We start from the raw sequence: 27,580 nt of genomic DNA, 5'->3' as shown, positions 1-27,580 counted from the left end.
GAGGCTTGACTCGTTTGGAGTCGGGTCGCTACAGAAATGGTATCAGAGCACATGTTGACTATAGGACGTGACCCTAGAAACTGGAAATTTCTTAGGAAAGGATCTCTCTAAAATTTTATTTCCAAGAAAATTCTTTACCTCTCATCTCTTCTGATTTCATCAAATGTTCTCTCTCACCTCAAATAGTTATACAATCCCCTTACCCCTTTGACCTCATGAAGAATCAACGGAGTTCTACTTCAAAGTAAAGAGGATTTCACCATGCATTTGAAGAATTGAAGCTACACCAACAGAAGACTCTCAAGACCCGAAGAACTCGAAGACCCTAAAGTGTTCGAATAAATATATGACCATTAGAAGTCCAAACCCCTTTTATATACCCAAGTTAGATACGATGATTTGTGAGCCGTCATTGGTGTGTGTTTTCCGACGGCCACAAATAAAACCTATTCTCAAAAATATTGTTTGTATTGTGTGTATCTCCCTTCCTCTCTTCCCCGTCTCATCACCAAAACCTCAACCCTACCAGATGGAGTATGAAGCTGGACTTGTAGTCTCTGGACCAATGACCCAACTCGAGGCTGAAATATGGATTCAGAACATGGAGGACCACTTCGGGAGCAACTTGATCTCAAGGAAGTATGAAGTGGAACACGCTCTCCAGTACTTTACCCCAAGTGTTGCTATCTGGTGGGAAATGCACCATGCCATACAAGGAGTTAGTGGAGCAGAAACTTGGGACGAATTCAAGAAGACTCTGTTAAGATCTCGTCTCATTCGGAAGTGCTATGATAATCCGAAGGAGAAGACTTGTGCATGCAATATATGTGGAGAAATAGGACACACCCAGGAAGAACACAAGGATGGATGCACTCATTGTGAAGAAAATCACCCAGCTGAGGAGTTCCCAAGTAGTCAGGTGACTTGTTTCCTTTGTGAAGGAACCACCCACTACCCAGCTCAGTGTCACATTTACCCCAAGGTGCAACAAGTTGTCAAGTAGCAGAAAGATGCAGTGAAGGAAACCCTCAAGAAGAAGATTCTAGAAGAACCTATGATGATTGAAAATATAGAAGACTCTGATGAACAAGGTCTGACCAGATTTTTCTCCAATGCATGCTACTCATGTGGAGAAGAAGGACATTATTCACAGGATTGCACGAAGGGAAGCCAAGAGTATCTGGGAAACTTCCCGACGGAAAAAGTGGAGTTTGATCCACTTGAAATAGAAGAACTGGCCAAAATAAAGGAGTCCGGAAAGAAGAAAAAGTACCCTCGGAAGAGCCAAATCTCTGCAGATATAGACCTGAGTCATGTCAGATGTTACAAGTGCATGGAATTTGGCCACCACAAATACATGTGCTCAGGAAGGAAGCCGGAAACCCAAGGAGCAAAAGCAAACACTAAGACGCCTCGAGACTTGTCAGAACTCATTTGCTTTCGTTGCAAGGAAGGAGGACATTTTGCTAATGATTGTCCACAAAGGAAGAAAGCTAAAAATGGAGTAGTTAAGTTTTGACCGCGGCAATTAGTGTAATCTGAAGCACCCTTGTTTTTCATGAGATCGTGGAGTTGATTTTTTGTAACAAAATTCCCTGAGATTGTAGTAACATCATGGATAAATGGAATTTATTGTCTCACGATTGCCTATGTTGAAACTGTATGCGTTGTTTCTCTACGAACAAAGATCTCTGAACATTTATGAGGATATGAGAAAATATGGTCTATGCAGGCATAGGTATAATCCATTTTAAGTGCGGTAGTATCGGTAAACCCACAGGATCCACTGAGTACGAATGTACCATGATTACCAAGGAGACACATACATCCCTCTGAGTACCTATTTACTAACACCTGCAGATGACAACTCTCTACGAGTCATTAATCAAGGGCCTAGAAACGATCATGACCCTGACCAGTGATCATGATTACCCGAAAATCCTGAAGGACATGATGAAGCACATTCGTCTTGAAGGTGATGCAGTCTACAAAGGTGACCCATTCATGGAAAGTGGAGTAGAACTTTGGTATGTGGAAGTACACCTCCACCATGTGAAAGGAGTTTGTCCAAAGACTATGGGGCAATACTTTTTCATTTCACGTGTGCCACGAGCAATTTTCTTTGACGCCGTTCGTGAAGCTGCCATGGAAGCCATACGTCATATTGGAGAAATACTTGAAGCAAGACTCCGTCATACCCAGGAATACCTGAGTGAGGTACGTGCGGAGATGATGGAGATGAAGCTCATGGCCACAATGATGAAGCAAAAGATGGATGATTTCAAGGAGCACCTCGAAAAGTTCGAGTGGAACTAAAGTACCTCCAAGAGAGACAGATGAATATAGTTGGCGGAAATGCTTGACCATACCGAACAATGTGGATGGCAGCATTTGTAATAAATTACTTTTGAGTTGGAATTTTGAATAAAGTAAGGATGTAATAAAGGATTGATTATGAAATGAATATGATTTATGGATGAACCAATACCTTTTCATGGTAAACACACCAATGGAAAGTATCACACAGAGTGGAGTGTGTACCAAAAATAAGTCTTAGGATTATTATTATATGATGGTTACCCCAAGAGTATGATGGAATGAAACACTATAGGATTTAAAGGCAGAGTAACCCCAAGTATGCCAGAAACCCACAGACCCCCGGACTAATAAGGATCAAGTACTATCTTTTTGGAGAAGGAAACTTGTATCAGCAAACGTTTTCTTAGGAGCATACGAAAACCCGAGAGTGGTGAAGAAATGATAGATGTTTTGTTCAGCTTGCAGAACCAATGGTTTATCCGAACTTCGTTCGTGGACAAGAGAAACTCTGCAACGCTTGTGAGGATGCCCAAGTGTTAGAATACGAGATTCACTAAACCTTATACAAGGTAATGATTTCAGTGCGACATGGTTTGGCCACCATGACGACTTACTCTTATCATTATCTTGCTATTCGGAAAGGTAAATCTGAGAGACTTACCCATAGAGAGAGACGACGTTCTTTGAAGCTTTTGTTTAAGCCTTAGAATGGTATGATGAAAGCCCCATGTACATGGCATTTGTTGTCACGCGTAGGAAATTTTACGGTGAGGATGAAGACAAGACCCCTCTCTCTGCAGGATAGCCACAAATGGTAGACCACCATGAGAATCATCAATAGGTCATTTAGAATTGATCACGAGACTGTCAGTTAAGAAGACCCAGTAAAGGAAGAAGCTTATATCAATAGAAGGACCCTCGTTTTAATGGAAACGTTATGAATATAACGGAAGAGCATCACCAGAGGAGTTAGTACGAAGACTGTGAGGAGTCAGATGCCAAAACCCAAGGGGATTTAAAAAAATATTTGAGGGACCACTAACTCTCATTTTAAGTGTGGTAGCGTCCCGTTTTGCCGGAGGTTGGATTAGTTAGAAGACCCCCGAACTATAACCCTTTCTCTCTAGCCCCTCCGAATCTCGAGTACGAGATTCATTTTAAGTGTGGTAGGTTTGTAACATCCCAAATTTTGGAATGTTAAAAAAATAATTATTAGATTGTTTGTTTGTTCGCTTGAGTGATTGAAGCTTGAGTGAAATTTGAAACTTTTCAAAACTTTTGAATGAGAGGGAATAAAATGACTTTCCCCTTCTCCGGTAAATTCAAATTCGAAACCAATGAGAGAAGATGACATGACTTCTTCAACTATAAAGAATTTGAATGGAGTTTGCATTTGAATTCTTTCAAAAAATTTGCTTTTGCATTTCTCTATTTTCTTCCCCGAGAAATACCCCGAAAATAAATCCTTGCAAGCAACAAAGAGCGGAGGAAAATGACCCTCCCAAAATTAGGGGCATTTTTGAAATATTTTTGAGCCAAGAAAACCAGATTTTTATTGAACAAACAATTACAAAATAAAATAAAACCTTTAGGGTTTTTTCTAAAAAAACATTTTTTAAAAGTTTTTATTTTGGTCATGGAAAAATGATAAACAAATAGGAAATATTTTTCTGAAAACTTTGGTATATAATACCCCTATATTTGGTAATTATTTGTTTCCTTTTTATATTTAATTACTTTTTGTTTTGGAAAAATATCAAAATCGGAAACAAATCTTTTAAAAAAGGGAAAAAAACGCCCGGGCGCTTTATAGCCCCGGCCCACTCCCCGCTCAGCCCGGGATCTCCCTGCCCTTCCGCACCGGTCGACCGACCGCCCGCACCCGCGCCCCCCTCGCTGCCACCTGGGCCCCGCCCGTCCGACCCTGCCACCCCGTCGATCACCCCCAACCCCGCGCCTCCCTCCTTTCCTTCCCTGCGCCCGACAGCCCCGGACTCGCCGGAGTTTCCTCCCCTTCGCCGATCTCCTTCCCCTTTTAGCCCCCTCTCTCCCCCTATAAATCCCGCACCCCGGCCCCCTCTCCTCGCCCCGTTCCCCCTCCTCGCCGCCCCTGCACAAGCCCCGCCGCCCCTGCCGAGCCCTCACCGGAGCCAAAGCTTCTCGAGCCCCTGTTGCTCGCCCCCGGCCTCGCCTCGACTCGCCGCCGCCGCCATTGGACGTCGGAGCTCCGCCGCCACCTCCCCGATGTCTCGGACACGCCGGAGCACGCCGAAAGCCGCCGCCCCAACTCCACCCTCGCCTGGGCTCGCCGGAGAAGAGGAGCACACCGGCAGCCCTCTGTGAGTCCACCCCCATCTCCCCTTAGCCGTTCGATTTGTATTCGACGTGTTAGATTAGATCCCGAGTACCCCTTCGGCTTTAGACAAAAATCAGACACGGCTTTTTATTCACTTAAGATTAGCCAGGGACTTTTACTTATATTCCGGCCGTTTGTTAGAATTCCTCGCAGCAAACATCTTACGACCAATCAGAGAGCGCCACGTGTACACAGTGTCCGATTAGAATCAATTTTTCTTTTCTGTTTAAATTTCAAAAACAGAGAGAGTTTTAATTTTGTTTTGATCATAACTTTCGATACATAACTCTAGTGGAGTTGAAACTTGTTCCAGTAGATCACAATTTTCCTGTAGTTTTCAAAAACATATTATTTGCCTATGTTTGAAATTTCAAAATTTGAATTAGATCAGATTTAGTTTAAATCTTGTTTTGCTTATTCCAGGGGTTTAAAAATAGCTTTTAATTTGATTATTTTTGCTGATGCTTCCTAGTGATAATATCTTTCTGTAGTATAAGTTTCAATTCTTTTTAAATAATTTTACGTGGGGTTTTATCAAAAACAGATTATGTTTTGTTAGGTGAAGTGAATTCCTTCACTTTATGCCATAGTAACTTTATGCTAGTGATGTTATTTTGCTTGTTGATGATTGTAGTGCTTATGATGTGTATTTGTTTGTATCGATAGATACCCGGAGTGCGAAGTGTGCTACTTAGAAGTGCTTGATAACGACAACTATCAGCAAGGCAAGTCATTTGATCATGTATTACCTATGTTTTATGCATTGTAGTTATACCCTTCAAACACCCTATTGCATGTTGAGTAGGTACTTGGAAATATTGGTTACTTGTTGTCGTATCATGTGGTAGGCACACAACAACCCCGTTACTTGGCCCGGGACGACAAATTTTATATTGCTATGCTTGTGTAGACGGGGTTCTGGATGAGAGTTTATCACGAGTGATGCGAGAGTAATTTAATAACCAAGACCGGTTAAGACAAGACTTTTCAAGACCTCGTGATGCAATGAAACTCTAGGTGAAGGACGGTTTTGATGGGCTCCCTGGAGAAACTAGTGGACGACCCGGGATGCATGGAGACGTTCCATGACATCTTGCGGAAAGCTTCACCCAGGCTCGAAGAGATGGACGGAGGCTTCAAGACCCAAGGCTTACCTGCACAGCCACAAGTCATTATGGGCTCTGGCTTGGTTGGACAACGTGGCGACTCTGGACAGGCGGTGCTAGCAGATGTAGAAGAACGGTAAGATTGGATGGGCACCGACAGGGGATCAGAGGGACCCGTTGAAAGACCATGTTTTGATCATCTGGTCTTCAAACACCCTAAAGTGCGAGGACATACTCGGAGGCGATCAAATCTTGTGGGGAACGTGTGCAAAACTCTGCAGAGTACCCAAACCTAATCGATTAGCCGTGTCCACGGTCATGGACAACTTGAGCCGAAGGCATTGGTATTTTCCTGAACTCTCAACACAATTTAATAATGATGTGGGAATTATTGACAACTCGGGTACGAGAAATTGGTTGGCAGAACCATCTCGTTAACAACAAACAACATTGTAATATTTTGCTTTTAACCCTCTCTTGATGTAGGAGAAAACTTGCTTTTCGCTAAAAACTTATAGCCCCACCTGCCAAATATGCATGTAGAATAGATGATTATCATTTCACCCCCTCTCTTTGATGACTTGCCGGCATATTCAATATGCTAACCTACACGGTTGCAATGTCTTATGTTGCAGATACTTTCTTCGAGGAGTAAGTGTACGATTCAGGGTTACGGTCCGCACTCAACCTGTCGTTGGTGTTATTTGGGACTCCACTCCCTTGACTGCTTCCGCTGAGATTTTAAGGTATATATGAGTTTCACGCTTTTTACATGTGATTGCACTTTGATATATACATTGATGTACTGTGTGTGCCAGCATACTGATCCAGGGACGGCACAGATGCACAGAGGCTTGACTCGTTTTCTGTCGGGTCGCTACAGTTATAGAAGATATCAAGTATCTCGTTCTTCTTAAGAGGGTGATCAGGCAAATCATTCTGTAGCTGGACGAGCCTCCCCCAAGCTTGTGGGAGACTCTCTTCTTTGAGTTGAGCAAAGTTGTATATTTCCTGCAAGGCAGGTTGCTTCTTATCGGCAGGGAAATATTTCTCACAGAAGTAATAGACCATATCCTGGGGCTACTCACACATCTAGGAGCAAGAGAAGCGAACCAGGCTTTAGCGTCATCCTTTAGAGAGAAAGGAAACATCGGATCTTCTCCTCACTAGTGAAAAGGGTAGCTATATCGTGTAGTTTGGTAAGATGGGCTACGACTGTCTCAGACTCATAACCATGGAAAGGATCAGATTCGACTAGAGAAATTATCTCAGGATCGAGAGAGAATTCATAATCCTTATCGGTGATAAAGATAGGTGAAGTGGAAAACCTCGGGTCGTATTTCATCCTAGCTTTCAAAGATTTTTCCTTCCACTTGAGAAGTAATTTCTCAGCGTCATAGGCATCCTTACACGCAAGAAAATCCTCAGCTATATCTCCCTCCATAACGTAACCCTCAGGTATATCAGGCAATTCATATCTAGGAGAGCTAGATCTAGCAGGAGCAAAAGCAGGTTCTATCTCAATAGTATCGGCAGTTTCAGAAGCATCATGAGCATTGGCAGTAACTCTAGCAATATGAGCATCAAGGAATACCCCTAGTGGCATATCAGGCAAAGTAGTATCTCTAGCAGTATCAAGCATAGCATCATCAGGCAAAGTAGTATCAGGCATAGCATCTCTAGCAGTATCAGGCATAGCATCTCTAGCAGTATCAGGCATAGCATCTCTAGCAGTATTAGGCATAGCAGCATCATAAGCATCATCAAGCACAGGCGACATATCAAGATTTCTAGCAGGAGGTGATGTCGCAAACTTACTCATAACTGAAGATGAATCAAGTGCAGAGCTAGATGGCAGTTCCTTACCCCCCCACCCCCCCCCCCACCTCGTAGTTCAGGGCAAGACTTTAGTTTTTGGATCTTTCATATTCTTCATAGTGATCAGCAAATATAAATCCCAAGTGACTCAGAGAATATAGCAATACCTCCCCAGCAACACCGCCAGAAAAATGCTGCTAACGGCAGTCCCCGGCAACGACACTAGAAGAATGTTGTTGACGTGTCCCTGGCTTGATGCCTTCGTGACAGCAGAGCCAGAACTGCTCCCAGTTGCTCAACAATTAGCAATTCTCTTGCAATGGCCCACCAGCGTGTGGGTTCGCGGCAGTTTTCGAGGGTAGAGTATTCAACCCAAATTTGTTGGTTCGCGGGGCAGGAAGTGAGAGGATACTATCGAGTATTAGCAGCTGAATGTGTCAGATTCAACCACACCTGAAAGATTAGTATCTGCAAGCAAAGTATCAGTAGCAAAGTAAGATGATAACAACAGTGTCAGAAACGATCTGTTGACGGCACACTATTCCTAATTGGCGTATCAAAGGCGCCAGAAGTTGCCCGTAGACGGAAATAGTCTTTTCCCGTCAACGTCGAGCGAACAAGTATTGTAGCAGGTAGCAACAGTGTAACGAGTAACAGCAGTGGTAAGGAACAACAGTAGTGACAGCAGTAACAAGTAGCAACAGTAGCAAGCAACAGTAGAAACAGCAGCAGAGCAAAACAAGTAACAGCAGCAGTGGGACAAACTCGTAGGCAATGGGTCGGTGATTCGTTTGGATGACATTCATCATGCAACAATTATAACACAAAGAGATATGTGGCTAGCTCCCGTTCGTCAATGTGATGTACGCATGCATTCCGTGTGTAGTCATACGTGCTTAGGGAAAAAGAACTTGCATGACATCTATTGTCCATCCCTCCCGTGGCAGCGGGGTCCAAAAGGATACTACAGGATATTAAGGTTCTCCTTTTAATAAAGAACCGAAACAACGCATTAGCACCTGGTGAACACATGAACTCCTCAAACTATGGTCATCACCGGGAGTGGTTCCGGTTATTGTCACTCCGGGGTTGCCGGGTCATAACACATAGTAGGTAGCTACAACTTGCAAGATCGGATCTAAAACACACATATATTGGTGACAACATAATAATTTCAGATCTGAAATCATGGCACTCGGGCCCTAGTGACAAGCATTAAGCATGGCAAAGTAGTAGCAACATCAATCTCAGAACATGGTGGATACTAGGGATCAATCCCCGTCAAAACTAACTCGATTACATGATAGATCTCATCCTACTCATCACCGCCCAGCGAGCCTACGAATAGATTACTCACGAACGATGAAGAGCTTCATGGAATTGGAGAGGGAAGAAGGTTGATGATGACGATGGCGACGATTACCCCTCTCCGGAGCCCAAAACAGACTCCAAATCTGCCCTCCAGATGAAGAACAGGATGTGGCGGCGCCTCCGTATCACAAACGCGATGAAATCTTCTCTCTTGATTTTTTTCGGGACGAAAGGGAATTTATAGAGCTGAGTTTGGGGGAGGCAGAGCCACGTGGGCCCCACAAGCTTGGTTGCCGCGGTCAGGGGGGAGGCGGCGGCAACAGGGCTTGTGGCCCACTGGACCATCCCCTCCGGTGGATCTTTGTGCAGGTATTTTTCATATTTTCTAGAAAAATTCTCCGTAAATTTTCAGGACGTTCCGAGAACTTTCATTTCTGAACAAAAACAACACCATGGCAATTCTGCTCAAAACAGCGTCAGTCCGGGTTAGTTCCATTCAAATCATGCAAATTAGAGTCCAAAACAAGGGCAAAAGAGTTTGGAAAAGTAGATACGATGGAGACGTATCAGTGTGCATCCAACTTGCTTGCTCACGAAGACCTAGGGCAATTTTTTGGAAGCCCATCATTGGAATATACAAACCAAGTTATATAAAATATTCCCACTAGCATATGGTAGTGACAAAGCAAGAAGCTCTCAATCATGAAGAACATGGTGCTAATATGAAGCACAAGTGTGAAAAAAGATAGTATCATTGTCCCTTCTCTCTTTTTCTCTCATTTTGTTTTACTTGGGCTCTTAGGCCTCTTTTTTTTCTTTTCTCACTTTTTTTTGCTTTTAGGCTCTTTGGCCTCTGTTTTTTCCCTCACATGGGACAATGCCCTAATAATGATGATCATCGCACTTTTTTGTTACTCAAAGCTCAGAGATCACAATGATGATGACTCCGTAGGAAATGCCTCCAGCAGTATACCAGGATGTGCAACGATCTAGTATGATCATGCAATGGCAATATGAGAGTGATAACACAAGTCATGAGACGGAACGGTGGTAGTTGCATGGCAATATATCTCGGAATGGCTATGAAAATGCCATAGTAGGTAGGTATGGTGGCTGTTTTGAGGAAGGAATTTGGTGGGTTTGTGCACCGGCGAGAAGTGCGCGGCACTAGAGAGGCTAGCAATGGTGGAAGGTGAAAGTGCGTATAATCCATGGACTCAACATTAGTCATAAAGAACTCACATACTTGTTGCGAAAGTTTTTATTAGTAATCGAAACAAAGTGCTAAACGCATACTCCGAGGGGAAGGGTTGGTAGGTGTAAACCATCGCGCGATCCCGACCTCAACACAAAGGATGACAATCAATAGGTCAATTATGCTCCGACTTCCTAACATAGCGGTTCACCATACGTGCATGCTACGGGAATCACTAACTTCAACACAAGTATTTCTAGATTCACAACACCCTACTAACATAGCTTTCAATATTCCCGAATCCATGTCTCAAAACTAATTGAGAGGAATCGAAACTTTTCTTTCTACTCAATGCACATGAAGATGGAAGTTTTTTCATCCTCTTTGGGTACCTAGCACATGGGATTACTTTCATAGCATAAGCCAACTACCAAATCACGCACCGCCGTGCTCTAAAGATATAAGTGAAGCACAAGAGCAAAAGGTATCTAGCTCAAAAGGTATAAGTGAAGGACTAGAGCAAAATTATCTATCTCAAAAATATATAAGTGAAGCACTATGAGCAAAAGTATCTAGCTCAAAAGATATAAGTGAAGCACTATGAGCATTCTAGCAAAATCACGATGAGTGCATGTCTCTCTCTCTCAAAAAGGTGTGCAGCAAGGATGATTGTGACACAACAAAAAGAAAAGACTCCTAAGATACAGGGCGCTCCAAGCAAAACACATATCATGTGGTGAATAAAAATATAGGCCCAACTAATGTTACCGGTGGATTGAAGACGAAAGAGGGGATGCCTTCCCGGGGCATCCCCAAGCTTAGGCTTTTTGGTGTCCTTGAATTTGGCTTGGGGTGCCTTGGGAATCCCCAAGATTGAGCTATTTCCACTCCTTGTCTCTTTGTCCATGAGAACGTCACCCAAAACTTGAAAACTTCACAACACAAAACTTAAACAGAAACTTGTGATAACATTAGTACAAGAAAACAAACTACCACTTCTTTGGTACTGTAGCAAACTTGAATTCCATCTATATTGATGATGGGCTACTATATTCTCACTTTTCCATGGCTAGTACCCCCCGATACTAACCATAGTTTCATCAAAACAAGCAACCAACTCAACAAAAACAGAATCGGTCAAAAACAAACCAGTCTGTAGCAATCTGTATACTTCGTATACTTCTAGTCCTCAAAAAATCTAAAAAATTACGAAGGTCTGCGGAAAAACATATCAATCAGAAGCAAAAAAGAATCAACTCAAAAGCTCTTTCTGAATAAAAATTAAAAATCATCTCGTGAGCAGAAAGTTTCTGTCTTTTTCCAGCATGATCGAACAACCATTACCAAGACTGATCATAAAGGCTTTGCTTGGCTCAAACACAAAAAGAAACACAAAAAACACAATCACAAAAGAATTATGAAAGTGTGGACGCAACAAAACAGAAAGAAAAAGATAAATTCATTGGGTTGCCTCCCAACAAGCGCTATTGTTTGACGCCCTTAGCTAGGCATAGAAGCGATAGAATCGCGTATCGTCGTCTTTGGTGCTCAAACCATAAGTGGCATGATCACTTATCATCTTGAGGTTTTCATCTTTTTTGCTAGATGATTCACCACTACTTGTAGGAACAAAGACGGACTTGGTGATTTTATTGTGGGCAAAATTTGGAGTATTCTGCACAGCAGCAAAAGCGGAACCCAAGTTGGTTATAACATCCTCTACTTTGCCAATCCTAGCCCCATCATGACCTAGCTTTTCGCTAATTGTGGGTTCCTTCTCCTTTAAATTTTTCAAAACCATTCCCACCTTGGATCTGTACTGAGTGATTTGATTGTGGATCTTTTTATCCAAATTCTCAATGAGTTCAATCGTAGCGACTTTATTTTCAATAGCGTCCAGTCTACGCATCACATGTTCCAGAGTTAAGGTAGTTCCATTAATCATGAGTGGGGGTGAGCCTACCAAATTTATCACAGCTCCTAAGAATCAACGGTATGGCTACCCAAAAAATTTCACCTACGATAGTGTCAAGAATATACTTATTCCAAGGAGAGATACCCACATAAAAACTGCGAAGCAAGACAGTAGTGGATTGCTTATGAGTAGATCTACTCTAAGCATTGCAAATCCTATACCAAGCGTCCTTTAAGTTTTCTCCCTCAATTTGTTTGAAATTGAGAACTTCACTCTCGGGAGTATCGTTCGAAGTGGTGGATCTAGCCATGAGGATAGACTATCCCACACAAACGAGCAGAAAGCAAGCGAGAGAAAAGGGCGAACGAAAAGGGCGAACGAAAAGGCGAACGAAAAAGGCAAATTGGTGAAGTGGGGGAGAGGAAAACGAGAGGCAACTGGCAAACAAAGTAAATGCAAGAGATGAGTTTGCGACACTTACTTGAATGAGTTCTTGACTTGATCTTCCTCCCCGGCAACGGCTCCAGAAATCCTTCTACTACTTCTCAAAGAACAGCGCCAGAAATTGACACGTTGACGGAGATTGGGCTTGCGTTGGTTTTTCCCTTGAAGAGGAAAGGGTGATGCAGCACAGGAGCAGTAAGTATTTCCCTCAGTTTGAGAACCAAGGTATCGATCCAGAAGGAGGGTCTCGTCAAGTCCAGAGTACCTGCGCAAACACAAACAAGCTTGCACCCAACGCTTCAAAGGGGTTGTCAATCCCTTCAAGATTGTTTGCAAAGTGAGATCTGAAGGTGGAAAGTGCAACGAAGTAAAAAGTGTAAGGCTGAAAATATGGTGTGGAGTAGACCCTGGGGGCCATAGTGTTCACTAGAGGCTTCTCTCAAAATAGCAAGTATTATGGTGGGTGAACAAATTACTGTCGAGCAATTGATAGAACCGCCCAAAGTCATGACGATATCTAAGGCAATGATCTAGCATATAGGCATCACGTCCGAGACAAGTAGACCGATACTTTCTGCATCTACTACTATTACTCCACACATCGACTGCTATCCAGCATGCATCTAGTGTATTGAGTTCATGACGAACAAAGTAACGGTTTAAGCAAGATGACATGATGTAGAGGGATAATCTCAAACCAATGATGAAAACCCCATCTTTTTACCCTTGATGGCAACAACACGATACGTGCCTCGCTACCCCTTCTGTCACTGGGTCAGGTCACCGCACGGTATGAACCCAAAACCAAGCACTTCTCCCATTGCAAGAATCATAGATCTAGTTGGCCAGACAAAACCCACAACTCGAAGAGAATTACAAGGATATGAAATCATGCATAAGAGAGATCAGAAGAAACTCAAATAAGATTCATAGATAATCTGATCATAAATCCACAATTCATCGGATCTCGACAAACACACCGCAAAAGAAGATTACATCGGATAGATCTCCATGAAGATCATGGAGAACTTTGTATTGAAGATCCAAGAGAGAGAAGAAGCCATCTAGTTACTAGCTATGGACCCTTAGGTCTATGGTGAACTACTCACGCATCATCAGAGAGGTCATGGTGTTGATGGAGAAGCCTTCCGTGTCCGAGTCCCCCTCCGGCAAGGCACCAGGACGTGCCCCAGATGGGATCTTACGGAGACAGAAGCTTGCGGCGGCGGAAAAGTGATTACGATGCTCCCCTGATTTTTTTGGGAATATTTGGGAACTTATAGGCGCAAGTGTTGGGGAACATCACATGGGAAACAAAAAATTTCCTACGGGCACGAAGACCTATCGTGGTGATGTCCATCTACGAGAGGGGATTTCCGATCTACATACCCTTGTAGATCGCACAGCAGAAGCGTTAATACATGTCGTTGATGTAGTGGAACATCCTCACGTCCCTCGATCCGCCCCGCGAACCGTCCCACGAACCGTCCCGCGATCCGTCACACGATCCGCTCCGATCTAGTGCCGAACGGACGGCACCTCCGCGTTCAGCACACGTACAGCTCGACGATGATCTCGGCCTTCTTGATCCAGCAAGAGAGACGGAGAGGTAGATGAGTTCTCCGGCAGCGTGACGGCGCTCCGGAGGTTGGTGGTGATCTAATCTCAGCAGGGCTCCGCCCGAGCTCCGCAGAAACGCGATCTAGAGGAAAAACTGTGGAGGTATGTGGTCGGGCAGTCGTGGCAAAGTTGTCCCAAATCAGCCCTAATACCTCCGTATATATAGGAGGGAGAGGAGGGGCCTTTCCTTGAGGCTCAAGGAGCCCCAAGGGGGTCGGCCAAAGGGGGGAGGAGGAATCCTACTCCGATCCTAGTCCAACTAGGATTGGAAGGTGGAGTCCTTCCCTTCCTTCCCACTTCTCCCCTTTTTTTTCTCTTTGATTTTCTTTTATCCTGTGCAGGGGCCTTCTTGGGCTTGCCCACCAGCCCACTAAGGGCTGGTGCGGCACCCCTAAGGCCTATGGGCTTCCCCGGGGTGGGCTGCCCCCCCCCCCCCCCGGGTGAACATCCGGAACCCATTCGTCACTCCCGGTACATTCCCGGTAATGCCAAAAACTTTCCGGTAATCAAATGAGGTCATCCTATATATCAATCTTCGTCTCCGGACCATTCCGCAAACCCTCATGACGTCCGTGATCTCATCCGGGACTCCAAACAACATTCGGTAACCAACCATATAACTCAAATACGAATAAAACAACGCCGAACCTTAAGTGTGCAGACCCTGCGGGCTCGAGAACTATGTAGACATGACCCGAGGAACTCCTCGGTCAATATCCAATAGCGGGACCTGGATGCCCATATTGGATCCTACATATTCTACGAAGATCTTAACGTTTGAACCTCAGTGCCAAGGATTCATATAATCCCGTATGTCATTCCCTTTGCCCTTCGGTATGTTACTTGCCCGAGATTCGATCGTTAGTATCTGCATACCTATTTCAATCTCGTTTATCAGCAAGTCTCTTTACTCGTTTCGTAATACAAGATCCTGTGACTTACAATAAGTCACATTGCTTGCAAGTCTTGTGTGTGATGTTGCATTACCGAGTGGGCCCCGAGATACCTCTCCGTCACACGGAGTGACAAATCCCAGTCTTGATCCATACTAACTCAACGGACACCTTCGGAGATACCTGTAGAGCATCTTTATAGTCACCCGGTTACGTTGTGACGTTTGATACACACAAAGCATTCCTCCGGTGTCAGCGAGTTATATGATCTCATGGTCATAGGAACAAATACTTGACACTCAGAAAACAGTAGCAACAAAATGACACGATCAACATGCTACGTCTATTAGTTCGGGTCTACTCCATCACATCATTCACCCAATGATGTGATCCAGTTATCAAGCAACAACACCTTGTACATAGTCAGAAGACCCTGACTATCCTTGATCAACTGGCTAGCCAACTAGAGGCTTGCTAGGGACAGTGTTTTGTCTATGTATCCACACTTGTATCAAAGTCTTCATTCAATACAATTATAGCATGGATAATAAACGATTATCTTGATACAGGAATTATAATAATAACTTATTTATCATTGCCTCTAGGGCATAATTCCAACAGTCTCCCATTTGCACTAGAGTCAATAATCTAGTCCTCACATCGCCATGCGAATTACATTGTAATAAATCTAACACCCATACAGTTTTGGTGTTGATCATGCTTTGCCCGTGGAAGAGGTTTAGTCAGCGGGTTTGCCACATTCAGATCCGTGTGCACTTTGCATATATTCACGTCCTCCTCCTCGACGTAGCCGAGGATGAGGTTGAAGCGTCGTTTGATGTGTCTGGTCTTCTTGTGAAACAGTGGTTCCTTTGCTAAGGCAATGGCACCCGTGTTGTCACAAAATAGGGTTATTGGATTCAGCGTGCTCGGCACCACTCCAAGATCCGTCATGAACTGCTTCATCCAGACACCCTCCTTAGCTGCCTCCGAGGCAGCCATGTACTCTGCTTCACATGTAGAATCAGCTATGACGCTTTGCTTGGAACTGCACCAGCTTACCGCACCCCCATTAAGAATAAATACGTATCCGGTCTGCGACTTAGAGTCGTCCGGATCTGTGTCAAAGCTTGCATCGACGTAACCCTTTACGGTGAGCTCTTTGTCAGCGCCATATACGAGAAACATCTCCTTAGTCCTTTTCAGGTACTTCAGGATATTCTTGACCGCCGTCCAGTGATCCACTCCTGGATTACTCTGGAACCTGCCTGCCATACTTATAGCCAGGCTAACGTCCGGTCTAGTGCACAGCATTGCATACATGATAGAACCTATGGCTGAAGCATAGGGGACGTTGCTCATATGCTCTCTATCTTTATCAGTTGTTGGGCACTGAGTCTTACTCAATCTCGTACCTTGTAAAACTGGCAAGAATCCCTTCTTGGACTGTTCCATATTGAACCTCTTCAAAACTTTATCAAGGTACGTGCTTTGTGAAAGTCCTATCAGGCGTTTTGACCTATCCCTATAGATCTTAATGCCTAGAATGTAAGCATCTTCTCCTAGGTCCTTCATAGAGAAACTTTTATTCAAGTAATCCTTTATGCTCTCCAAAAACTCCATGCCATTTCCAATCATTAATATGTCATCCACATATAGTATTAGGAACGCCACAGAGCTCCCACTCACTTTCTTGTAAATACAAGATTCTCCAACCACTTGTATAAACCCAAATGCTTCGATCACCTCATCAAAGCGTTTATTCCAACTCCGAGATGCTTGTACCAGTCCATGAATGCATTGCTGGAGCTTGCACACTTTGTTGGCATTTTTAGGATTGACAAAACCTTTGGGTTGCATCATATACAACTCTTCCTTAAGGAAACCGTTAAGGAACGCCGTTTTGACATCCATCTGCTAGATTTCATAATCGAAAAATACAGCTATTGCTAACATGATTTGGACGGACTTAAGCATCGCTACGGGTGAGAATGTCTCATCATAGTCAATCCCTTGAACTTGTGAAAAACCCTTTGCCACAAGTCGAGCTTTATAAACGGTCACATTACCGTCAGTGTTTGCCTTCTTCTTAAAGATCCATTTGTTCTGAATAGCCTTGCGGCCTTCAGGTAGTACTTCCAAAGTCCACACTTTGTTTTCATACTTAGATCCTATCTCGGACTTCATGGCCTCCAGCCATTTGTTGGAATTTAGGCCCACCATTGCTTCTTCATAATTCGCAGGCTCATTGTTGTCCAACAACATAATTGATAAGACGGGATTACCGTACCACTCTGGAGTAGTACGCGGTCTCGTCGACCTGTAGGTTCGATAGGAACTTGATCCGGAGTTTCATGATCATCATCATTAACTTCCTCCTCAACCGGCGTCGCAACGACAGGGGTTTCCCCTTGCCCTGCACCACCATCCAGAGGGATGAGAGGTTCGACAACCTCATCAAGTTCTATCTTCCTCCCACTCAATTCTCTCGAGAGAAACTCCTTCTCGAGAAAAGCTCTGTTATTAGCAACAAACACTTTGCCCTCGGATTTGAGATAGAAGGTATACCCAACTATCTCTTTTGGGTAACCTATGAAGACGCACTTTTCCGCTTTGGGCTCCAGCTTTTCCGGCTGAAGCTTTTTGACATAAGCATCACATCCCCAAACTTTAAGAAACGGCAACTTGGTCTTTTGCCATACCACAGTTCGTATGGTGTCGTCTCAACGGATTTTGATGGTGCCCTATTTAAAGTGAATGCAGTTGTTTCTAATGCATAACCCCAAAATGATAACGGCAAATCGGTAAGAGACATCATAGATCATACCACCTCTAATAAAGTACGATTACGACGATCGGACACACCATTACGCTGTGGTGTTCTAGGCGGTGTCGATTGTGAAACAATTCCACATTGTCTTAAGTGAGCACCAAACTCGAAACTCGGATATTCACCCCCACGATCAGACCGTAGGAACTTGATCTTCTTGTTACGATGATTTTCAACTTCACTCTGAAATTGCTTGAACTTTTCAAATGTTTCAGACTTGTGCTTCATCAAGTAGACATAACCATATCTACTCAAATCTTCAGTGAAGGTGAGAAAATAACGATATCCGCCGCGTGCCTCCACACTCATCGGACCACACACATCGGTATGTATGGTTTCCAACAAGTCACTTGCACGCTCCATTGTTCCGGAGAACGGAGTTTTAGTCATCTTGCCCATGAGGCATGGTTCGCACGTGTCAAGTGAATCAAAGTCAAGTGACTCCAAAAGTCCATCGGTATGGAGTTTCTTCATGCGCTTTACACCAATATGACCTAAGCAGCAGTGCCATAAAAACATGGCGCTATCATTGTTAACTCTAACTCTTTTGGTCTCAATGTTATGTATATGTGTATTATCACTATCAAGATTCAATATGAACAATCCTCTCACATTGGGTGCATGACCATAAAAGATATTACTCATAGAAATAGAACAACCATTATTCTCTGACTTAAACGAGTAACCATCTCGCAATAAACAAGATCCAGATATAATGTTCATGCTTAATGCACGCACTAAATAACAATTATTTAAGTTCATAACTAATCCTGATGGTAACTGAAGTGAAATTGTGCCGACGGCGATTGCATCAACCTTGGAACTATTTCCCACGCGCATCGTCACTTCATCCTTCGCCAGCCTTCGCTTATTCCGCAGTTCCTGTTTTGAGTTGCAAATATGAGCAACAGAACCGGTATCGAATACCCAAGCACTACTACGAGAGCTGGTTAAGTACACATCAATAACATGTATATCCAATATACCTGATTTTTCTTTGGTCGCCTTCTTATTAGCCAGATACTTGGGGCAGTTGCGCTTCCAGTGACCCATACCCTTGCAATAATAGCACTCTGTTTCAGGCTTAGGTCCAGCTTTGGGTTTCTTCGTCGGATTGGCAACAGGCTTGCCTCTCTTCTTCGAATTACCCTTCTTTCCTTTGCCGTTTCTCTTGAAACTAGTGGTCTTATTCACCATCAACACTTGATGCTCTTTACGGAGTTCTGACTCTGCGACTTTCAGCATCGCGGATAACTCGCCGGGTGACTTGTTCATCCCTTGCATGTTGTAGTTCAACACAAAGCCCTTATAGCTTGGCGGCAGTGATTGAAGAATTCTGTCAGTGATAGCCTCTTGCGGGAGTTCAATCCCCAACTCAGCTAGACGGTTTGAGTACCCAGACATTTTGAGCACATGTTGACTAGAGACGAATTCTCGTCCATCTTGCAAGCATAGAATTTATCGGAGGTCTCATACCTCTCGATCTAGGCGTTCTTCTGAAAGATAAACTTCAACTCCTGGAACATCTCATATACTCCATGACGCTCAAAGTGACGTTGAAGTCCCGGTTCTAAGCCATACAAGACTGCACATTGAACTACTGAGTAGTCCTCCTTACGTGTTAACCAAGCGTTCTTAACATCTTGGTCAGCCGTAGCGGGTGGTTCATCTCCTAGCGCAGCATTAAGAACATAATCCTTCTTCCCACCTTGCAGGAGCAACTTAAGATTACGAGCCCAGTCTACAAAGTTGCTTCCATCATCTTTCAACTTAGCTTTCTCTAGGAACGTATTAAAATTCAGGGTGACTGTCGCGTGATCCATTGATCTACAACACAAATATATTCAAAGTGGACTTAGACTATGTTCAAGATAATTAGAGTTTAACTTAATCAAATTACTTGCTAAACTCCCACTCAAAAAGTACATCTCTCTAGTCATTTGAGTGGTTCATGATCCAATTCCACTAGCTCAAGTCCGATCATCACGTGAGTTGAGGACAATTTCAGTGGTAAGCATCCCTATGCTAATCATATCAACTATATGATTCTTGATCAACCTTTCGGTCTCATGTGTTCAGAGGCCATGTCTGCACATGCTAGGCTCGTCAAGCTTAACTCGAGTGTTCCGTGTGTGCAACTGTTTTGCACCCGTTGTATGTGAACGTTGAATCTATCACACCCGATCATCACGTGGTGTCTCGAAACGACGAACTGTAGCAACGGTGCACAGTCGGGGAGAACACAATTTCGTCTTGAAATTTTAGTGAGAGATCACCTCATAATGCTACCATCGTTCTAAGCAAAATAAGGTGCATAAAAGGATTAACATCACATGCAATTCATAAGTGACATGATATGGCCATCATCACGTGCTTCTTGATCTCCGTCACCAAAGCACCGGCACGATCTTCTGTCATCGGCGCCACACCATGATCTCCATCAATATGTCGCCATCGGGGTTGTCGTGCTACTCATGCTATTACTACTAAAGCTACATCCTAGCAATGTAGTAAACGCATCTGCAAGCACAAACATTAGTTTAAAGACAACCCTATGGCTCCTGTCGGTTGCCGTACCATCGACGTGCAAGTCGATATTAACTACTACAACATGATCATCTCATACATCCAATATATCACATCACATCGTTGGCCATATCACATCACAAGCATACCGTGCAAAAACAAGTTAGACGTCCTCTAATTGTTGTTGCATGTTTTACGTGGTGACCATGGGTATCTAGTAGGATCGCATCTTACTTATGCAAACACCACAACGGACATATATGAATTGCTATTTAACCTCATCCAAGGACCTCCTCGGTCATATCCGGTTCAACTAAAGTTGGAGAAACCGACACTCGCCAGTCATCTTTGAGCAACGGGGTTGCTCGTAGCGATGAAACCAGTCTCTCGTAAGTACGAGTAATGTCGGTCCGAGCCGCTTCGATCCAACAATACCGCGGAATCTAGAAAAGACTAAGGAGAGCAGAAAATCGCACATCACCGCCCACAAAAACTTTTGTGTTCTACTCGAGATGACATCTACCCATAAACCTAGCTCATGATGCCACTGTTGGGGAACGTCGCATGGGAAACAAAAAATTTCCAACGCGCACGAAGACCTATCATGGTGATGTCCATCTACGAGACGGGATTTCCGATCTACGTACCCTTGTAGATCGCACAGCAGAAGCGTTAATAAATGCGGTTGATGTAGTGGAACGTCCTCACGTCCCTCGATCCGCCCTGCGAACCGTCCCACGAACAGTCCCGCAATCCGTCCCACGATCCGCTCCGATCTACTGACGAACGGACGGCACCTCCGTGTTCAGCACACGTACAGCTCGACGATGATCTCGGCCTTCTTGATCCAGCAAGAGAGACGGGTAGATGAGTTCTCCGGCAGCGTGACGGCGCTCCGGAGGTTGGTGGTGATCTAATCTCAGCAGGGCTCCGCCCGAGCTCCGCAGAAACGCGATCTAGAGGAAAAACCCATGGAGGTATGTGGTCGGGCTGCCCTGGCAAAGTTGTCCCAAATCAGCCCTAATACCTCCGTATATATAGGAGGGAGGGGAGGGGCCTTGCCTTGAGGCTCAAGGAGCCCCAAGGGGGTCGTCCGAAAGGGGGGAGGAGGAATCCTCCTCCAATCCTAGTCCAACTAGGATTGGAAGGTGGAGTCCTTCCCTTCCTTCCCACTTCCCCTTTTTTTCTCTTTGATTTTCTTTTATCCTGCGCAAGGGCCTTCTTGGGCTTGCCCACCAGCCCACTAAGGGCTGGTGCGGCACCCCTAAGGCCTATGGGCTTCCCCGGGGTAGGCTGCCCCCCCCCCCCCCCCGGTGAACATCTGAAACCCATTCGTCACTCCCGGTACATTCCCGGTAATGCCGAAAACTTTCCGGTAATCCAATGAGGTCATCCTATATATCAATCTTCGTCTCCGGACCATTCCGGAAACCCTTGTGACGTATGTGATCTCATCCGGGACTCCCAACAACATTCGGTAACCAACCATATAACTCAAATACGCATAAAACAACGTCGAACCTTAAGTGTGCAGACCCTTTGGGCTCGAGAACTATGTAAACATGACCCGAAGGACTTCTCGGTCAATATCCAATAGCAGGACCTGGATGACCATATTGGATCCTACATATTCTACGAAGATCTTATCGTTTGAACCTCAGTGCCAAGGGTTCATATAATCCCGTATGTCAGTCCCTTTGTCCTTCGGTATGTTACTTGCCCGAGATTCGATCGTCAGTATCCGCATACCTATTTCAATCTCGTTTATCGGCAAGTCTCTTTACTCGTTTCGTAATACAAGATCACGTGACTTACAATAAGTCACATTGCTTGCAAGGCTTGTGTGTGATATTGCGTTATCGAGTGGGCCCCGAGATACCTCTCCGTCACACGGAGTGACAAATCCCAGTCTTGATCCATACTAACTCAACAGACACCTTCAGAGATACCTGTAGAGCATCTTTATAGTCACCCAGTTACGTTGTGACGTTTGATACACACAAAGCATTCCTCCGGTGTCAGCGAGTTATATGATCTCATGGTCATAGGAACAAATACTTGACATGCAGAAAATAGTAGCAACAAAATGACACGATCAACATGCTACGTTTATTAGTTTGGGTCTAGTCCATCACATGATTCACCCAATGATGTGATCCAGTTATCAAGCAACAACACCTTGTACATAGTCAGAAGACCCTGACTATCCTTGATCAACTGGCTAGGCAACTAGAGGCTTGATAGGGATAGTGTTTTGTCTATGTATCCACACATGTATCAAAGTCTTCATTCAATACAATTATAGCATGGATAATAAACGATTATCTTGATACAGGAATTATAATAATGACTTATTTATCATTGCCTCTAGGGCATAATTCCAACAGCAAGATCTAAGTCAGGGGACCTCTAGGGGGGCCACAAGCCTGCATGGCGCGGCCCCCCTGGCCGTGGGGTGGGGGCTTGTGGGGCCCCTGGGGCTCTTCTGGCTTGGCCCCCAAGCTCTCAGATCTTCTTCCATTCCAGAAAAAATCTTTTCGGGGATTTTCTTCCGTTTGGACTCCGTTTCAAAATCTCCTCTGAAAGGGTCAAAAACATGGAAAAAAGGAACTGGCACTTGGCACTGGATTAATAAGTTAGTCCCAGAAAATAAATAAAGGCATGCAAAACATCCAAAGTTTGACAAGATAATAGCATGAAACCATCAAAAATTATAGATACGTTGGAGACGTATGAGAGGTCATCCAACAGAGTCTCCTTCTTCTAGGATTTGACCACAATATCATCAATGTAAGCATGAACATTGCACACGATCTTTTTGTGGAAACAATTCTGTATGCAGCGGTGATAAGTAGCCCCTACTCTCTTAAGTCCAAATGGCATAGAGACATAGCAGAAATCCCGAATATGTTTGATAAAGGCCGTCTTTTCTTAATCCTCAACGGCCATATTGATATGATTTTAGCCGGAGTAAGCATCTAAGAAGCACAATCTCTCACAACCAACGGTGGAGTCCATGATCTGGTCAATTCGAGGAAGAGCAAATGGGTCATTCACACAAGCTTTGTTAAGATGTGTGTAATCAACACACATACGCCAAGTGCCATTTTTCTTCAGAACAAGCACTATGTTTGCTAACCATTCAGGATTAAAAACTTCAACAAGGGACCCGACAACTAAGACCCATACCACTTCTTCACCAATAGCCTTTTGTCTTTCCTCGTTAAAACGACGGAGGTATTATTGGACATGTTTCATCTTTGGATCCACATTGAGGTGGTGCACAACGATTTCTCTCGATACACTAGGCATGTCAGAAGGCTTCCATACAAAAATGTCTCGATTCTCATGAATGAACTCAATGATCATGCTTTCCTATTTGGGATCCATGCTCGTCCAAGTAGAAAACTGTTGGGACGAATCTCCTAGAATAAAATCAATCTGCTTTGTATCTTCGTGTAGTTTGAATTTGAGCAGGGGACAAACTTCGTAGTGGGCTTTTTCAGGGAGGTCATGTCCGCTGGGTCAACATTGGTTGTGTAGAATTTCATCTCTTCCGTTGCGCAAGCCAACTCGACATAAGCTGCATCTCCCTCCTCACATTCTTGAGCAATTTTTCAGCTGCCATCAATTGTGATGGTCCCTTTTGGCATAGGCATCTTGAGCTTGAGATAGACGTAAAAAGGTTGCGCCATGAAACAGTCATAAGCTAGTCGTCTGAAGAAGGTGTGGCAAGGGCTCTTAATTTTGACCACCTCAAAGGACATAGACTCACGTCTATAATTGAACTCCATACGGATGCTTGTGATGTGAGTTGGGTTTTCCTTGAAGAGGAACGGGTGATGCAACGCAATATAGGTACGTATTTCCCTCAGTGGAGAACCAAGGTTTATCGAACCAATAGGAGTAACAACCAACCCCCGTCTTCAGCGACTTCAGACAAAAGAATCAAACACTTGCACCCAACATGGGCAAGAGGGTTTTGAATCCCCTTGTCTCGTTATTTGCAAGCAAGTAAGTAGTGTGGTTGGAAGTTGCAAAGTGAAAAATAAATAAAAATTAAATAAGGTCTGAGAGGAATTGTAGCGTTTGTAAACTTATAAGTAAATAGACTCAGGGCCCATAGTTTTCCCTAGTGGCATATCTCATGAAAGTAAACATACAGTGGGTAAACAAATTACTGGTGGGCAATTGATAGAAAAGCGCATAGTTATCTCTACTATTAAAGCAGGATCGAACGTCGTGATGGTTCGACCAGAGCAATGGTTTGACCTCTCGTTTGCTCGACCCCCCACCCACGTTCTCCTATCACTGATTTTTTTTCCAACCCTCCCAAACCAAACAGTTCAGTAAAGAAAACCAGATCCATAGGCCTCGTCTATGCCAGAACCACCCTCCCTAGGCTGGAACCGCTCCCAACGCCTCCCGGTGTCGCCCCACCCCCACGAGCTCACCTCCGTTCCCACCCCCGCCCCTGCGCGCTAGCCGCCGTTCCCGACGCCGCCCGGTCCCGCCCTCACCCCGCCCCCGCGCGCTAGCTGGCGCCGCTCGGTCGCCCGCCCTCGCCCCCGCCCCCGCGCGCTAGCTGCCGCTCCCGGTGCCGCTCGGGCCCACCCTTGCCCCCGCCCCGACCGCATCGACCGGTACGCCGGCATCGGCAGAGGCGATGCTCTCCCGGCCGGAACCATCGTCGAGAGGCCAATCCGCCTCGCGTCCCCGGTGGTCGGAGACGACGGCAGCGGCAACACGTCGGTGAGCAACCTCGGGAACCATGCCGGGTACTACCGCCTCCCCACCACCCACGACGCCAGGTGAGCGAGCTCACTCGTCCAGTCTCCGAACGGCCTCTTCCTTCGTACTGCCTTGCCCGTGAGGATCCTGTTCCTGTATCTTTGACATCTGCCACTGTTGCATGTAAGCTCTTCTACTTCTTCTTCGAATCCAGGCGGCACAAGAAGGAGGACCCCGTGGTGATCTGGCTGACGGGAGGGCCCGGCAGCAGCAGCGAGCTAGCCCTCTTCTACGAGAATGGCCCCTTCCACATCGCGGACAACATGTCGCTCCCCTGGAATGAGTTTGGCTGGGATCAGGTAGATATATACAGGCAGTTTGTGTGCTAATCAACCAATCCGTGTGGTATTTTTCTTACATATCAATTGTTTGGATATTGTATTCTGCTCCTCGATCGTTGGTTTAGAACCCTCTATGATTAATCTTCTCTCTGTTTGGAACTGGATATTGGCTGTTGCACGAGTCGAATCTTATCTATGTTGATCAGCCAACTGGGACTCGGTTCAGCTACAGCTTCGATTCGCACGATACCCGCCATAATGAAGAGGGCGTCAGCAATGACCTATATGACTTCCTGCAGGTAATTATAGTTGCTCCTGTTGTGATTAATGAAGATAAGCCCTTTCTTGTTCACTACTCCCTCTGTTCTTAAATATAATTCTTTTTAGAGATTCTACTACGAAACAAAATGAATGAATCTACACTCTAAAGTATATCTATATATATCCATATGTAGCCCGTAATGAAATCTCTAAAAAGACTTGTATTTAGGAACGGAGGAAGTATTATGGACTTGAAATATTATGGTATGCATTCCCAGTCGGTAAGCATATGTAGTAGGAAGTACACATGCATCATATGTATTGTTAATGTGCTTCCTATTGTGGCGACAAGGTTAGTTATGCAAGAGTTGAGGTGAAACAGAGTGATTACCCTTATTTTTGAGTTGCAATAAAGATACAAAAATGGCCTTCCGTGTTTTTTCTCATAAGTTCATTGTGTCTTTCTGCATGTGATTTTGATAGGCCTTCTTCAAGGAGCACCCGGAGTATGTTGAAAATGATTTCTACATAACTGGGGAGTCATATGTTGGGCACTGCATTCCTGCCTTTGCAACTAGGGTGTACAAGGGGAACAAGAACAATGAGGGCATTCACATCAATTTGAAGGTTTAGTCATCTCTTTCTGGGCTTATCCATACTGTTATGTGTTATAAAGGGTTTTGTCGCTTGAATCCACCCTTGCTGTTCAATTTTCAGGGTTCTGCGATGGGTAACGGACTTACAGATCTAGCGATACAGTATAAGGCATACACCGATTATGCATTGGATATGGATTTAATCACACAGTCAGAATTTAACAAGGTCAATAAAGTTGTTCCTGCTTGTGAATTTGTTGTCAAGCTTTGTGGTAATTATTCCTAGACTCCTGGTTTGCTTGTGTGTAAGTCTCTAGCATTAGTCAATTTGGCCTCTTGGAGGCACTGTTCATTAACATCATTCCTTGCTTTGGTGTGCCAATTTCTTCTCAAAACAAGAAAAGTCATAAGCCCAACTCTGATATACCTCATAACATGTATGTATCGAACTTAATTTTATCTTTTGTTTGAGGTACCTCTGGCACTGTATCTTGCCTTGCTGCCTATTTTGTTTGCAACACAATATTCAGTTCCATTAGGTTGATAATCGGGAACAAAAATGTAGTGTAAAATACAAAAATTTATTTGGTTCTTCCTTGTTTTTTGAAGTTTTCTGATTGATCACCTCATCTTTGCAGTATTATGACATCAGGAAGCCATGTGTGGGGAGCCTATGCTATGATTTTTCTAATTTGGAGAAGTTTCTCAATCTGAAATCTGTCAGACAGAGCCTAGGCGTTGGAGACATAGAGTTCGTCTCTTGTAGCCCGACTGTCTATCAGGCTATCAGGTTATGGATTTCTGCTATTTTAGGTGCAACGATCAGTTGTACTGCAATCCAGGAATGCAACAGGACGGGACAATGGACGACGATGGTGTTATGAGTGCTGGTCGGGTTTTGGGGCAAGGTGCCGGTGACTCTATGGGTTGTTTAAGATCAGGATCTTTAAACCCCCCAGGTTGTCGTGGGGGGCAAATGTTGTAAACAACGCGAGGTTAGTTATGCTTCTCTTTTGCCATTTCTATACATCTAGGAACATCAATTTACTTTGTGTGAATTTCTGTTTTATGGAACTGTATCCTTTGAAAGACACGATATCCTTTTTAAAAAGATATGATAAGATAGGGAAGGTTGAGTTTGTGTTCTTTCTCCAGTAGCATAAGAACTGATATAAAAATATTGACAATTGTATAGGATAGAGCCATAGACGAGATGGTGTTCCAAGATAGCTTCTCTTATTTCTCTAAATTATACTGCCGACTTTACTATCAGTGAACAGGGTCTTATTTACGGGAATCTTTTAGGTCAAAATGTGAA

General features: G+C 44.3%; 1 pseudogene; it reads left to right on the top strand.

Annotated features, from left to right (window-relative positions):
• Positions 1 to 27,146, top strand: part of LOC123428614 — a 181,571-nt pseudogene extending 154,425 nt beyond the window's left edge.
• The last annotated feature ends 434 nt before the right edge of the window (positions 27,147 to 27,580 follow it).

The sequence above is a fragment of the Hordeum vulgare genome, chromosome 2H (assembly GCF_904849725.1).
Source record: "Hordeum vulgare subsp. vulgare chromosome 2H, MorexV3_pseudomolecules_assembly, whole genome shotgun sequence".
NCBI classification, from domain to species: Eukaryota; Viridiplantae; Streptophyta; class Magnoliopsida; order Poales; family Poaceae; genus Hordeum; species Hordeum vulgare.
This window is presented reverse-complemented; position numbering and strand designations above follow the sequence as displayed.